This window comes from Herpailurus yagouaroundi, unplaced genomic scaffold (genome assembly GCF_014898765.1).
Source record: "Herpailurus yagouaroundi ecotype Mexico unplaced genomic scaffold, PumYag 190, whole genome shotgun sequence".
Classification (NCBI taxonomy): domain Eukaryota; kingdom Metazoa; phylum Chordata; class Mammalia; order Carnivora; family Felidae; genus Herpailurus; species Herpailurus yagouaroundi.
The window spans coordinates 30,064,305-30,081,267 of record NW_024412421.1 but is presented as its reverse complement, the minus strand read 5'-3'; positions in this window follow the sequence as shown (position 1 = coordinate 30,081,267).

Genomic DNA, 16,963 nt, shown 5'->3' with positions numbered 1-16,963 from the left:
GCAATAGCTTTCTGAGAATTCTACTTAATGCCCTGGGGTTTATTAAGATCTTTTTTTCTCTGGCTGGTGGGAAGACAAACTATTCTCAGTTCTGTGTGAGCTCAAGGAATTTTTCTCCCCATCGCTCTCCTGGGTAATTTGTTCTCACTCATGTACAAATTAACACTCCACCAAAGAATCCAGGGCATCCCGATGCACGTCTCTCAAGCTCTTTCTGTACGTACCTCTCTTGTCATCTTACTCTGACCCATAAGTTCTAGTTGTCTAGGCTTTCCTTTACTCTAACTTCTGTCTCCTTAATCAACAAGACTGAGAGTTGAGTCTGTTTAGGTTTTCAGTCTTTGTGTTCTGTCCTGGTAACTGACTCCAGTCAATAACATGTTAAAATCACAGAGTTTACCTTAGCCATTTACTCTTTTTCAGGAATCATAGTCCTATGGTGCCTGTTGTCCATTGTCTAAAAGCTGTTATGTATTTATATAATCTTATAAACATATAATTTATATATATATACATAATTCATTTCTAGTTGCTTAAGAGGATAAATCTGATCTTTGTTAATTAACATTAGTCAGAAATGGAAATATGGAGTTATGTTTTACTCTGTTTTTCTGACAATGATAATTTAACTATAAAATGCGAACGTTTTGCAAAATTATAGGAATATATGTTTTCATAGTGAAATTGAGAATATATATACATGTGCACATTATTGTTATTATGCCATCTGTGCAGGAATAGCATGAAATAGCATGAAAAGATATTATGGGTGCTCATATGGTTGTCTTTAGATGGTAGGACTATACAACATATTTTTTTTCTTTCTTCTTACTGTTTTCTTTGTATTTTCCTAACTTTTTAATGGAAATTAAGAAATTGATTTTATGTTGGAAAAATAACCTTTATTTAAAAACGAATTAAAGCTACTAAATAGTTATACACTGAGGAAGTAATTCTGGAGTAGAAAGGTCTCATCTATAAAAAAAATTATATGTACATGAATTAACATGCACACGTAGATTATCTTTTTATATACCCAATCCTGGTATATCCTCCTACTTCCCTTATTTCTAGAATATAATTTAGGCTTATAATAAACATAGATACGATAAAATAATAAAAGTGTCAAATGGAGGTTAAAGTTCAAGATACAGGAAATGAAATGGGTGGAGAGTATATGCCTCGAGTGGAGAATGATGGGCGGAGCATAAAAAGGAAGCACTATAATTTTAGCAGCAAACCTAGCCTAACAGTCGCCTTAGACACTGAGCACAAAATTTGTCTGGGAGCTTACTGGCAGCCAAAACAAAAAGGGAAACAGTGGGACTTAGACTCTCAGAGTTTAAAAGTTACTTCATCTAGGATTCCCTTTTCAATTTTATACATTCCATTTCTTACTTTTGAAAGAACATTCCCTCCATAAATTAGATCAAAGAAACACTCCACAGATAGAAATGTTGTGCTCAGCTCTTTTAGGACAAAAGAGAATGTCAGGCATAGACCCTTTCCTTAATGGGACTGGGTTCCTAGAGAGTAGGGAAGACACAGAACATAAGCCTGCGATCATTTGAGACTGAAACAAGACAGCATATGATTGATCTTAACTTAAAGTCAGAGCCTGCAAGATTCCAGTTAAAAGGCGACCTTTGGTTCCTAATGGATGGGTGAGTCTGGGTAAGCAGAGGGGAAGGGAAAGGCATTCTAGGGGAAACGCACAGCACAGAATAAGGCAGAGAGGAAGATGAGGGCATTGCAGATGGCCTGGGAAAGTTAGGTGCAGAGCATGCCTGTGGGGGCGCAGCATGGATACGGAAATAAACACACTGACTCTTCCCTGAGCAATGATTCCATTCAAGTCCGGCAGGAGTGCTAAATGTCTCCGTGTTGGAAGCACTGACAGTAAACCCACACGCTCTCTGTTCTTGGCTAAATCAGAGGATTTAAGTAAAGAAACGCAACACCCAACATCTTGAGGTTTTCAATATGGCTGGATAAAGTTTCCTATTTTAATGCACCAGGCTCTCTCATATGTGCTAAGGCTTTTTGTACCATTTCAAAGACAATGCAAAACCTCACATACAGGAAGGAAGAGTTTTGAGTTCAAATCTCGTCTTCATTATTTTTATAACGTATCACTCTTAGAAGCCATTTCTGGCCAGCAGAGCAGAGACTCCGGATTTCTAATGGAAAGGTCCCTGATGCCAAGCCCGCAATGTAGCATAGTTTTGTCTGGTCAGCTACTCCGACTAGGAGTTTGGGTTTGTTGAAAGGGTGAGGAAGACAGCCGACTGGAAGAAGCTTCTAATCTGAGTTTGAAAGCCTGTGGTTGGAAGATGGAGGGCGCCAGACGGACACGTGGCTGATGTGTGTGGGCGCGTGCGCATTTTTGCCTTTGGGTCCAAGTCCTCTGGGAAGAAGCACGCTGCTCTCAGACCGAGGAAGAGAAACCATAAAGTTCCCCTGAAAAGCGATGACCGCCTTTGGCCCTCACCGCTTGCATCAGCAAAGGCCCGATCCGGAAAACACAAACCGCGTTGTTTCAGCTGAAGAATCCAATGAAGAACTGGGTAGGACGGGCGTTGGAACACTCAACAGGCGGAAACAGGCACGCTGAGGTCACGCAGCAGTAATACCCGCAGGAGGTGCCTACCGCACCCGGGGCTGGGGCCGGTGTGGTAGATGTTGGGGATGTCAGAATCCAGGCGCTCAGAGACTGGGTCTGGTGTAGGAGCAGTCGATTCCCAACTGGGGCTTGGAGGGCAGGTGCTGAGACCCACAAGTCTGTTGGTGTTTATGCTCCACGAGGAGGCGCAATGAGGCTGCTTGTGGGGTTCCCAAAGTGCTGGAGACTGGAGTCAACAGCTGCTGCAGAGATGAAATACAGGAGAGGAGAAGGTGGTGGGGCCGCCCCCCCCCCCGCCTCCACTCGGTGGGGCTGGGGCGGGGCTTCTCCGCTCTTCTTCTCCTGCCGGTGCCCCGCGGGGAGGGGGCTCTGGCGCCCCCTAGTGGCAGGTCCCAGCTGCAGGTGGAGAAGAGCGCAGAAGCCCCGCCCCAGCCTCACCGAGTGGAGACGGCGGGGGGCGGGGCTTCGTGAATGCGCCCCACCGCCCCACGGCCAGGTTCTCTTCCGCAGCGTGCAGGTGCTCCCTGGCTTCGTGCAAACCACAGGCAGCTGGCCCGTTTGGACGGATGGCTATCGGCCGGGTGCTGAGATGAAAACACGTTCTTACCGTATTTTATCCTGACACTAACCCAGGAGATGAGTCGCGGTAATCCCGTTTTACAGGTGGAGTCGTTGAAGCTCAGAGAGTTTGTGGAACTTCCAGAGGGTCACAGAGCTAGCTGGTGAGAGGCAGAACTCAGTGACTCCGGCCCTCTTCTGCGTTCACTAAATGACAACTCTCGCTACACTCTCCTTGGTCACAGGAACCTGCCTTGAACACCGACCACGCGGGGGCTTCTTCCCCGCTAACACGTGGGTACCAGGAGCTCAGCACCGCGGGGGGCTTGCTGGGAGCTGCGTGCGGGGCGTCAACACCGCGTACAGGAGCCTGGGCGCTCGGCAAATGCCCATGAAATTAAAAATGTACATAGATTTAACCGCTTTCAGTACAATAGGAATGTGTATCCAGTTATACAGGTTGATACGCGAACATACCTAACTTCTGTGTGACGCATGTGTGTGTCTACATTTTGGCGCCGCACAAAGGAAAGCAAGTGGCTTTTGCAAGCCAGAAAGGAAGCGCGTGACACTGACTTGCCCATCTTTGCTTCTTTGGAGGGTCTACGTGTAGTGTGAAAACGAGGCAAATGTGAATACGTATCTGATCGCTGAATTAACTGTCCCATCGAACTACGGTCCCTTCTCATCCCCCCTCCCCGCGCGCCCCTCCCCCACCGTAGCCCAGCCTATCATTAGCCGCTATCTGGAATCGACAGTAGAGTAATTTGAACTCTGGTTCCCAAGGGCCTATTCTTTTACTTCCTGCTGTAGGAATACGGTGTGTATTGATTAGATATCAGACCGTAATGGGCTTCCAATCTCTCTGCCTTAAGATATATGATGGAGATGACAGGAAACAGATACTCTGTTACTACTTGTAAATAGTCTGGTTGAACAAAATGGTTGGTAACCCCTTCGGTGCCGAGCGCTTTTACCACCAGGAGGAAGCTACTCTATCACTCGTTCTGATATAATTTCTTGGAAAGGCAAGGTGGGGGCTTTCGGCGTGGAGGCCAGAGCCACCGCCCAAGATTGTCATCTCCTCCGGAAACTCGGCCAGGAGGAGAGTAGCTCGCTGGCCGGGACAGCCCCAGCAGCAGCCCCAGCCCTCTTGCCCCTGTGGGACTGCTGAAAGGGAAGAGGGGGAGGGGGCTGGGCAGAAGCCAGAGCAGAGCTGGGCTCCTCTCCTTGGGAGCAAGACCCAGAGCCAGGCACTTGTAGCAGCTTCAGTTTCCTCATCTGTAAAATGGGGGCAACAGTCTCGTTCACACCACTGTGGCCAAGATTGAGCGAAACCATGCGTTTCAGGGAAGCTAAGATACTGCCTGGCCAGTTCTCTTTCCTCCCCCCACCGCCGCCCTATGCCCTCAAGGGGAAGCTTTCCCTTTGCTGGAATGCTGACAGTCCTTCGGCTTGGGCGAGATGTGGCCACATTCGGCGTATCTCCTTGTATGGCAGCCTTGCAGACCCCAAAGAGCACACAGCGGTGGCGTTTGTAGGTACCATGAGGCACACTTCCTCCAGCGCTGGAGGAAATGCTCGTTCTGCACTGCTGATGGCAGCCTGGCCCGGGCACTGATGACTCCCCGTTTGAAGCTGACCCCCGGCTGGGTGGGTGGGCTCAGCCCCCTTCCTGTGCCAGGCCTGGCGATGTTCGAGTTAGCGGGACTCGACTCACAGCTTGAGAACTGCAGAGGTAGATAGGAGGGTGACCGTGACATCTTCCTCTTCCTGGTGGCCCTGCAGACGCCAAGGAGAAGGTTTACGCGCCGCCCAACCTGCAACGGGAGGTTTGATTGTGCGCAGAGGGGGTGAGTTCTGTTGGATCCCGAGTTTCCTTCCCTTTCCTTATCAGCACAGATGACTCAAAAGCAAGTTGGACGGCAGTTCAAAACGGATTCCAAAGGATGATTGTAAACTTCCAAGGGGGAATAAGATGTGAGTTTATACATTTTTAATTACACCAGGCCTGAAGCTCACATTCATTTGTTACCAGCGATATCAGCTGCTTATCTGCCACTTCTCTAATCTTTGCCCTGCAAACAGGCCTGACCTCTGATCAAGGGAGATAAGAGGGGAATAAAAAATGGCTACCTGCTAGGAACTGATTGGAAGAGAGGGATCAAAACGCAGAAGCTCCAGTCGATCCTGGATGCCTTCCCGTCTTTTCTCCAGCCACTGCTTCTGCGGGTGAGGACAAGTGGACCCACCCACCTCCTCTGCGAACATTTCCCCGTTTCTCCTTCCTTCCCTGCCCCCATTAGAATAAGGAGATCAATAAGGCTGCCTTTGAGAGAGGAAGGAACCGATCTCCATGCTGGTAATCAAATGCCGTATCTCCGCAGCACATGGAGAAGGGCCAGTGTGCACCGAGTGACCTGATTGCACATTCCGAAAACACCGAATTCATATTATTGGCCTCATCAGCATTGTCCCTCCTGGAGGTTGCTCATAATTAGCCCAGGAGAAGATTGCAGGGAAGAGCAGCGGCTGTTAGCGGCCGTACAGAGGGGCCCGGCCAGAGGAGAAGCAGACGCGCAGTGATGGGCGCCACGTATCAAGTGCTCGCTTCGTGCTCAGCCCCGAGCTCAGTTCCTGAGGGTCGCTTGCAACGGCTCTTGGAAGACGTCTGATTATTCCTGTTTGCGGATGAGGATAACCGAGGCTTCAAAAGGTCAGGAAGTCTGTCCTCGTTTGTACCGCTGGTAATTGCAAAAGCTGATTTCACCCAAAGGTCTGCCTGCCCCTGCCCGCAGCCTCAAATTCCAAAGTGAAGGCTGGCTCTGAGTCCCCCTCGGGTCAAGCTGTGCCAACTCTCCATCAGCAGAGAAAAGGAGGCGGTGCAGTGACGTAACTGAATCCAGCCCTTCACTTTTCAGATGAAGAACCTTAAGTTCAGAGAGGGAGAGTGATTTGCCCAAGGTCACCCAGGCAGAGCTATCTCTAAGTCCCGCAATTATGGATCATCAGCCTTACCCCTTGGCAGCTTTATCGCTGGCTACACCTTACTTGTTGGCTACCCCTGTATCTCCTCCAGACGCCAGCAGGAATACCCCGCTCCCCAATAACATGGAGCTGTGAAGGCCAGAAAAGTGGAGAGACAGAAACTTGACGTAATACAAGGGAATTTCCTAGGTCATTTTGTTTATTCAACAAACTTTAATTGGGCATCTGATGTATATAAAGTACCCGTGCTACAGTTTTAGCGGTGAAAAACAGAGATACTAAAGGTTTGCTTGCATGTGGATTTATTTTCTTACTTTCAAGTAGGTATTCTAGGGACACATTTGAGCTTATAAGTAAAATGAGGCAAATAAAATTTAAAAAAATAATAAAACCTGCAAACACCTGTACACATGCATCACAAATGAAGGCACCAAAATGAACATTTGCTTCAGAACTTTATTTGATCGCCTCACATGCTTTCTACAACATCAATCAAGTTTTTTGAATTCACTAGTCATAAAGTAAATAAAAACAAGCTAAAATAAGAGTGCTTGTAAATGGGGTGTTCTTACCTAGGAGTAAAATGCTGAGTATTTTAGAAAGAAGGAATCGTGACACTATCATTTGCTGTGTACTTACTCTGGGCCAGGCATTCCACAGACATTACCTCATTTAATCCCCTCGAAACTCGTGCAAGGTGTCATTATCTGCAATTTTACAGATGGGGGACTGAAAGAGTCACAAAGTCCCACTAAGACCCATAACCAGACAACAGAGAAATAGCCAAATTAATTGCAGAGCTGATAATGCAGGTAAGATACCTCCCCATTTCGTCACAAGAGAATCGTTAGGGTCATGGAACAAGGATCGAGTCACAATGCTAAAAATAATAATTATCGTACCTTGAGCACATCCAGTATATCAAGTACTCTGCTGAGCACGTTTCAGACATTGTCGTATTCGATGCTCATAAGACACCCAGGAGGGAAGCACTGTTATCCCCATCTTGCAGAGGAGAACACAAAAGCCCAGACAGGGCAGGAAACCTGCTCAGGTCACATAGCTAGTACATGACTGAGCCAGGAACCAAAGCCAGTGCTAGCCCTAGACTCTCAACCACTCTGCCCTGTTGCCTTTTCAGTAAAAAAAAAATATGTTGTTCAGCATGGCTAAGTGCGTTTCCCCTAAAATACGGTTTTATATGCTAGGTCAAAAAATACCAGAGGGGTGGAGGGGTTTGAAAAACTAAACATCAGGGAATGATGAAATCAAGAATTCTAGAGGGGCACGAGGGTGGCTCAGTCAGTTAAGCCTCCGACTTTGGCTCAGGACGCGATCTCACAGTTTGTGAGTTCGCGTCCCGCATCGGGCTCTTTGCTGACAGCTCAGAGCCTGGAGCCTGCTTCAGATTCTGGGTCTCCCTCTCTCTCTCTGCCCTTTCCCCGCTAGTGCTCTTTTTCTATCTCTCCCTCTCTCTCCCTCTCTCTCACTCTCAAAGATAAATAAACACTAAAAAAAAAAAAAAGAATTCTAGAAATAGCACAATACCACAGTTATCACTCACTTCAATCAATGCAAATGCGGTTTATTTTATTTTTTTTTTTAATTTTTTTTTCAACGTTTATTTATTTTTGGGACAGAGAGAGACAGAGCATGAACGGGGGAGGGGCAGAGAGAGAGGGAGACACAGAATCGGAAACAGGCTCCAGGCTCTGAGCCATCAGCCCAGAGCCCGACGCGGGGCTCAAACTCAAAGACCGCGAGATCGTGACCTGGTTGAAGTCGGACGCTTAACCGACTGCGCCACCCAGGCACCCCAATGCAAATGTGGTTTAAATGGGAAACAATTGCCCCAGATTGTATTTTCACTGAGGAATTGGACGATTTTTTTTTTCCCTTTAACATATATTGCATTATTTCCTGTGTAAAGCACACAGGGATATTCATGTTGAAAGGTCTAAGTTTTACAGTTATGGTTAAGGGACTTTTGATTTTCCTTAATGTGTTTCTTACCCATCAAGGCCATTCCTAGCAGTGAAGGCCCGGTGTTCGTTGTCCCCTGTGGTAAACACGCCTGCATTTTCTGTGTGGTTGTATGTTGGATTAGCAAAGTTTCTTCTGCCGGGTCTGGGAGGATTTCCTTCAGTCTGTGAAATGCTAACTTGCTTCCCCCCATCTGCTGCCCTCATGGTTTCCCAGGGGCTTCCAGAATGCTCTTTGAATGCCCTATTCCACTTCATCCTTTATGCTTCAGGGCACAGGAATATTTGGTTATAGGAATGTTGGGCATCTTACTTTGCTGCTCTGTTTGTCAGACTCATAAATAATTCTCCAGGTCACCCCTGGCCAATATGAGCACCCTTTCCTCATAAATGCCAACAGCCAGTTCACAGAAATGTCATCACCCCTGCATTGTGAGAGTCATCCGGTGAGGAAAATCAGATAGGAAAATGAGCTGACATTTTTTAAGCTTCTACCTAACACCAAGCACTTTACATATATTATCTCATTTAATTGTCATAAGACCCCCGAGAAATTGGTGTTACTGTCCCCATTTTATAGATGAGAAAACTGAGGTATCTGATATGCCAAAGGTTAAAAAATAAGTTTATTATTAATAAATACAGTCGGCGTTCATTAGATTCTTACTATATACCAGAAACCACCTCTCCTACTCTACACATATTAGTTCCTGTAATGCCACAGTAACCCTGAGGGGTAAATTTAATTGTTGTCCCTGTTTTATAGTTGAGAACACTGAAGCACAGAGATGTTAGGCAACTTTTCCAAAGTCGAACAGCTAGGGAACAGTCTAAAACCACAGAGTATGATTTTTGAACTTGCACTCCTCAGACAAAATGAGCAGCTACCAATTTTTCCAGCCAATGTGACCTCCATTTTAGAGATAAAAATGGATGGGAATAGCTCTGGGCACTTGCCTGTCTTGGGATTTGGGGTCAGACCATGTTAACTGGAGGACTGGTTCTGCTGCTTCCAGCAAATATGATCTTGGGCAAGACCCCTCTGGGCCTCCCGGCAAAGCTGCAAATTCTCTCTTTCTCTGAAAGAATGTAGGAAAAGGATAATCATCCAAAAAACAGCAGAACCCCAGAAAACCAAACTACAACCCTGCTCCTAAAGAGGAATCAGTCTCCCCCTCCACCTCAAGCAGTTTAGGGCCACAGCAGAAGGTGTCCATTTTAAATTTTTTTTAATGTTTATTTATTTTTGAGACAGAGAGAGACAGAGCATGAATGGGGGAGGGTCAGAGAGAGAGGGAGACACAGAATCTGAAACAGGCTCCAGGCTCCGAGCTGTCAGCACAGAGCCCGACGCGGGGCTCGAACTCACGGACCGTGAGATCGTGACCTGAGCCGAAGTCGGCCGCCCAACCGACTGAGCCACCCAGGCGCCCCAGAAGGTGTCCATTTTAAATTCCTTGCCAAAACACGTACTTTCATATTGGAAAAACACACCCTTAACAATCCAAGAGATTGCTTTCATCATATTTTTTTTTCCATTGGAGAAATATTAGTTACTGATTTTTTTTTTTGTAATGAAGATAGTGCAGAAATGTGTAAAATAAGAGAGAAGGTTTCTGCTCCCCTTTGTGGGAGAGATTTTTAGCAGGCATGTGCGATCCAGTTCCGCACTGGCCTTCGCCCACAGTAAGAGATCATGGGCATCCTCTTGCCTTAGAGTCTGAGGGGCTCCTGGTTCTTTCTGATGGCCTCACCCCAGGAGCCCTGCCGTGTGGAGGTGCCACCAGGGTCCTAGAGCTAATCCGCTGCTAGCTGTAGGTACCACAGGTGCAAAAGGGCACTTATATTCGATTTATGTGTATATCCTTGTACAGTCGCGTTTTGTAAATTGCTTTAAATGGGACAAAACACCAACATTGTATTTGACTTAGGGAAAAGCCACTAAGAGCTGCTGATAGGTGTGTAATTTCCACACATGCGGGAAAGGAGTAGGGGGTTTCACCAGACCCTAAATTCTCCTCCTGGAGTGGGATCCCTGTGCTACAGCTCTGTCCCCCACCCCAGACCCCTTCCCCTGTGCCACATCCTCCCGCCCCACCCCAACCCCATTGTGCTCCCTGCAGACCCCTGCCCTTTATCTAGCTAGACCACCCCATCTTTTGAACAGCTGTTTTGAGAGTTTGTTTTACCATCTTCTTCATGGCAAAAACCAATTTATAGCAACAACAACAGCAAAATATTCCAGGGTGACTCACATTGTTCTTGGCCAGAGATGTCACAGCCACCTGTCTGGGTGTGCGATTCAGGTCAGACCTTGGCCACATTTACTTAACGAGGTCACTCTGACGGGAAGTTCCCCCTCCATCACCTGGTGCAAAACCTAAGAGGTGCTCGGAGAAGAGTCACCTACTCCCTAAGACCAGAAATGAAAACCAGTTGCCTCAAGTTATCACAAAGATTTTTGCTCTGCTTTTCCCTCCTTTTAAGAAGAATGATTGGAGCATCTTTCTCAGTCCCCCAGCACCGATCCTTAGGGTCCTAAGCTCTTCTTGGCGAACTGGATGCGAGAGTGAATGTCCTCAATCAATTCCTGCTATTTCTGGTTTTCAGCCTCACCTTGTCAGACGGGCTCACGGCGTGTTTCAGCCGCAGCGTTAAGTCCGGCCCCGCGCCCCCAAATCTGCCCCGCACTAATGTGAAGAGGATATTTGGATTCTGATGCTTACTTACCTTTTTTCATTCCTTCCCCACCTCAGCAGCCAGCCTCCCACGGGCTGGGACCTGACAATTCTTTTTGGAAAACTAAGCAAATCTTTCAAAACAGTTTTTAAGTCTTAGAACCGCACGTTTGTGCTGCTACAGCTGGGAACTGTCAGGCCCCCAGCGTGCACCTTGGTTTCAGCTCAGCAAACAGAGCAAAATATCCATTCTGTGCATGAAATTGCCTGTGTTCTGCGTGGGAACCTCCGCTTCTCAGCACCCTGTGCACGTCGCGGGCTTCGTTTGACTTTTCCTTGCGTTTGGGAAATTGGGTCCCGGAGAATAGGCGCCTTCTCGCCTGATGCTGGAAAAGCCATCCTCGAGGAAACAGAATTCAAAGTGAGAACCATGCATTCTCACTTAGAACGTTTTTCCTTGAAAAAAAAAATATTTTTCTTGAGAGCACCCACATTTAGTGGGGATATGATCAAATGTTCATGCTCACCCCACAAGTAAACCAGCAGCAAGAATGACAACCACAGCTGCCCTCAGTGTGCGATGTGCAGTGACACCAAGAGCCTCAAAAGCCTCTCATTTCACTTACGGGGATCAATCCTGAGGACACAAGCCTTAATCCACATTGCTGAGCGCATACGAACATCGTCATCGAAGCATTTACTGACAAGGGTGACAAACTGGAAAATAGTTAAGGAAACCACCGCGCATCAAGTAGATGGAACATTCTGCAGCCATCAACATGAGTTTGTAAAAGGAGTTTATACTAATACTATGGCAGACTTTGTGCAGTAAGTTTTATTGATGTATATAACACACACGCAGAAAAGTGCACAGATCATAAGCAAACATACAGTTCAGTGAATTTTCACAAAATGAACACACTCATTTACCCAGTATCCGGATGGGGGGGGGGGGAATAAACATCATAGAACTCCAGAAGCCTGGCCTCCACCCATTCAAATCTTTACTCCACCCCCCACCCCCCAGGGTAACCCCTTCTAAGACTTTCGCTCGGTTTTGCTGGTCTTGAAACCGGTAGAGTCATAGTTTCTATATTCATTTGTCCCTTTCTTTCCTGAATATTTTGTTTGCTACATTCATGCAGGTCGTTGTGGGAGTTGTAGCTTCCTGATCCCCATTCCATTGTGTTAATATGCTACAGTTACTTATTCGTTCCACCCTCCGTGAGCCTTTGGATTGTTTCCAGTTTTATCCATTACAAACAGTACAGCCACGATTATTCATGAAAAGGCTTCTTCAGGTGATCATATGTACACATTTCTGTTGCATATGTACCTAGGAGTAGAATTGCCAGATCATTGGAAATTCATTTGTTTACAGCTTTCACAGACACCACAGACCAGTTTTCCATATGATTATACCAATTTCTACTTCTCCCAGCAATGTGTGAAGGCTCTAGTTTTCTTCAAATAGTTGCCAACCTGGTGTTGTGTGTCAGATTTTTTTTTTAATTTTAAACATGTAGCCAAAATTACAAATACAGTGTAATCACAGATTTGTTTAAAAATGTACACAGAAATGGGGTGTCTGGGTGGCTCAGTCGGTTAGGCATCCGACTTCGGCTTAGGTCATGATCTCGTGGTTTGTGAGTTTGAGCCCCACATCGGGCTCTGTGCTGACAGCTCAGGGCCTGAAGCCTGCTTCGGGTTCTGTGTCTCCCTCTCTCTCTGCCCCTCCCCTGCTCACGGTCTCTCTCTCTCTCTGTTTCTCAATAATAAATAAATATTAAAAAAAAATTTTTTTAATATACACAGAAAAAAGCCTGGAAGGAAATACTCCAACATTTAAGTGTCAGTAGCTCTATGTGGATGATGGAGTTACGTTCTTTTAAAATTGTTCTATTGGGGAGCCTGGGTGGTTCAGTGGGTTAAATGTCCAACTTCAGCTTAGGTCACGATCTCAAGGTTTGCGAGTTTGAGCCCCGCGTCGGGCTCTGTGCTGTCAGAGCAGAGCCCACTCCAGATGCTGTATCCTTTCTCTCTGCTCCTCCTGTGCATGTGTGCTCTCTCTCTCCTCTCTCCTGTCTCCTCTCCTCTCCTTTCTCCTCTCTCCCTCTCCCTCCCCCTCTCCCTCTCTCCCTCTCTCTCAGAAATAAACATTTAAATTAAATTAACTGTTCTTTTTTCCCCCTGATATCTTGTTATTCTCTATGATGAAGAAGTATTTGTTATTGTAACTCCTGTTCTTTTCATGAGGCTATAGGTGAGGGAAGGGCTTTAGAATTAAGCTAAGTAAGCATGAGACAGGCCCCCCAAATGATGGTCACTTTCAAATGCTCTTGGCCTTGAGAGAAATCACCATTGCCATTGGACATCTGCACAGGCCGATCAGGCACTTATCCATGTAACCGTTCATGCATCTACACATTCACCCGCACATTAGTTTATGCATGCATTCAGTAAACGTTCGTGAAACAGCTACTTGGGGCCAGGCATTTTGCCGCATAGAAAGGAGTCATAAAAACATTTTAGAGTGGGGGGCTCCGATCACATAGTTTTGTAATGAGGCACAAATAATATAGCAATATCGAGGATATACTGGTAAAAACATAGTACCAATAACAAATATTCTTCGAGGGCTCACGGTGTACTGGGCACTGTGCTGAGGGAGTTACGTGTAGGCAGTCATTTAAATCATAATCACCCAGAGAGCATATGCATTTTTTTTTTTTTTTTTTTTTTTTTTTGCATCTCCGCAGAACAGATGTGGAAGCAGAAGTTTAGAGAGGTTAGAGTACGTGCCCAAGGTTATAAAGCTAGCCGGGGATTCCGGCCCAGGCCTAGAGAGCGCCAACCACACAACCTCCCTGCCCTGCTTGCTCTCTGCCGTGAAGGGGCACGGGGGAGAAGGGAGTCGAGCGGAAGTGACAGTGAGCAGAAATCTTAAGATGGGCTTCGAATGGGCTCTTAAAGGATGCAAAGGAATTAGTTAGGCAGAAGTACCCAACCGGACATTTTAGGAAGCTTGTACTACGCAAAGCAAGAGTGATTCCACCTCTGAATGAGGGAGGGCCGGAAACAAGAGGGAAGGCAGGAGGTGGGAATATAATGGATTTTAAACTTCCCAAAAGGCTGGTCCCTGAGTCTGCTCATGTCATCCGGAATTTGGGAGCCGATCCAAGATGAAACGAGATACACAGAGGCCTGACGTTGACCTGACATTGACCCTGCGCCCCTCCCTCCCGGGCTGGGAAATCTCCGCTCACCTTGCTGCTCCCACGGGTTCTGTTCCCACTCCCATTACCACCTCCGTGTCATCCATAGCCGGATTATCCAACATGGTGGCCATTAGCCACACACGGCTATTTACATTTAAATTCATGGAAATTAAGTAAAGTTAAAATGCAATTCCTCAGTTACACTAGCCACACGTCAAGTGCTCAATAGCCAGACATGGCCAGTGGCTGCCATATATAGCTCTAGAACATTGCAGAACATTCTACCCAAGCATGCTGCTCTATCATCTGTCTCCTGTGCGTGGAAAAGCACCCAGGGAACAGGGACCTTGCATGAAGGATGCTCCCAATGCTTTGTATGGAACCTGGTGCAGAAAACCTGCTCAGTGGTTTCTAAGTCGCTGTTTTCAGGACTAGAATGGAGCTTCTGCCCCACACCCTCTTTTAACTGGGGGGGAGTCTAAGGCCGATACTGACTGGTGACGCATCCTTGGACAGGGGACTCTGTACTCTGTGCTCTTCCAGTGTTAAGTGCCCATGAGTCACCTGTGGCAATTCACAGTGTACAGATCTTGGTCCCATGGCTTTGGGTGGAGTGTAGATTCTGTATTTCCGAGACGCTCCCAGGTGCTGCCGACCACACTTAAAAGTAGCAAGTCCCTGTGATCAGAGAAAAGACACAAATAAAATACTAACGGGCAAATCTGGAAAGTCTGGCTGTTGGTAAAGAGAGGAGTCCCTGAATTCATTTTTGTGGACACAAGGACAAAGTTCAAGTACTCATTCAACTGTTTCTTTTCTGCTGCATTTATATTGCCTTTTAGAACCTGAGAAAATCTGAGAGTACGTTCAGAAGTTAGATATTAAGAAAACCACCACCCTTTCCCCTGCCGATACCTCCATCATAACCACGTTGAAAAGTCAACAACAATAACAAAAGCTTAAATTCAAGGAATAATCAATTATGATTCCATTTAGCCAGAGAAAGCTTAAAACAAACACATCAACACGCTTCTGAAACATGAGTCAGAGAGGAAGCCAAAAGGCCAATGTGTTTTTAAGAAACTTCGGAAAGAGAGGTACATAAATAGCATGCTCTTCCCAGGAAGAAAAATCTCTTTGCCAGTCTTTCCCTCCTGCCGGCATCTCCTTCAAAACCACATCTGACATGGGTCTAATTTCCTTGCTCAATAACATCATCATTAAACAGCCACACATCACAAGTAACATGTTTATCATTTTAACATTTCTTCCAAGATTGGGTTTGAATTATGGATTGTGAAAACATAGATTCTGTTGCTTGGGGTGGGGGGCAGAGATCTATCGGTGTTCTAGAAGATGAATTTTTAATGCCATTTGAAAGACAGATTGCAAATACTCAGAGGTTTTCACTCTTGAAGACCACCTTCATGCCTGAAACAAATATGTTTCATTAGGCAACTAACAGCTCTCCGTAATGGTAGAGAGCTGGAAAGAAGCACAAAGAAATTCTTTAGAAAAGGAGCAGGCATTTTTAGCTCAGAATGCTGGTTCTATGGCCAAAGTGCAGCAGTCTCCTCAATATGTCTTTCCCCAGCTTCAGGGAATCATAGAATGTTTGACATGAGTCAAATGTATGTGAGATTAAATCTGGCTGTTGCCTCTTTCTAGCCATTTAATTTTGGCCAAGTTACTTAATATTTTCTGAGCCTCAGCCATCTGGGCCATAGTAGTACCATTTCTGGGTTATAGGAAATATTAAATTAAAATAATGTATATAAAGTGCCAGATACATGGTAACTATTGTTTTAATTGAGGTAGTAATATTCATAATGGTGTTTGGCCTTCATCCCAGGATGGAGAATTTGAGTGGTGGGAAAAGTGTGAGTTTTCAAGGACATAGAGACTCTGCTGACCTGCATGGATGACCACTCTTCCATCTCCAAAGGTGTCTATGAAAATGCACACCAGATGTGGCCATCAAAGTAATGATTTTCAGAGTAGGGGTGAGGGTACAAAGAACAGAGGAGGGTAGTGGGTATACCCACAGGTTGCATATTATAGTCAATATTCCACTTTTATTCACAAGTATAATTAACATTGATTATATCCCAACTCACACCAAGCAACATGGGAAATATTTTCCGTACATTGAGTCTTACAGCAGCCCTGGGAGGTTGGTACTGCTATTATTTCTACTTAGTACAAGGTTTTTCAGCTTCGACACTATGGACATTAGGGGCCAGATAATTCTTTGTTGTGGGAGCCGTGTGGTGCATTGTAAGATTTTTAGCAGCATCCCTGGCCTCAACCCATACATGCCAGGGGCACACCCCACCTTCCCCCTCCCCTAAGTTGTGATGACCAGTAACGTCCCAGGCATTGTCTGATGACCCGTAGGGGCCAAAATCACTTCCAGCTGAGAATCACTGGGTAAGTGAATAAAGTGAAGTGATGAAATTCAGTGACATCCCAAGACCATCCAGCTAAAAAGTATTGGATTAAGGTTAGAAATCAGGTGCTGAGTTCGCTAAACCTCATTCAGAGCATACAAAAGCTGTATTATCACCTAGGCTCAGAATATAAGGTAGAGAAGAAGGCTCTGTACTTTCTTGGGTTTGGGGTGGGGGAGGAACCTTCAAACAAAAATTCTGCAGTGATGAATGGGCATAATAAGCCGTCCTACAGCCTGGCCACATCTGACATTTCCAGCTATGTGTTTTCTCTCAAGAAGCTCTCCTGTGATTCCTACAACATTGTCTTTGCACAAATGATCTGAAAGCTTTTCCTTGGGAATGTCTCCCTCAGCCAGTTCACAGCATTTGTCCCCAAACCATTATCTCCTCCTTATTAACAAGACTTGGCAGTGGCTGTCTTTTGGCTTCTTCAAAAAACAAAGAAAGAAAGAAAGAAAGAAAG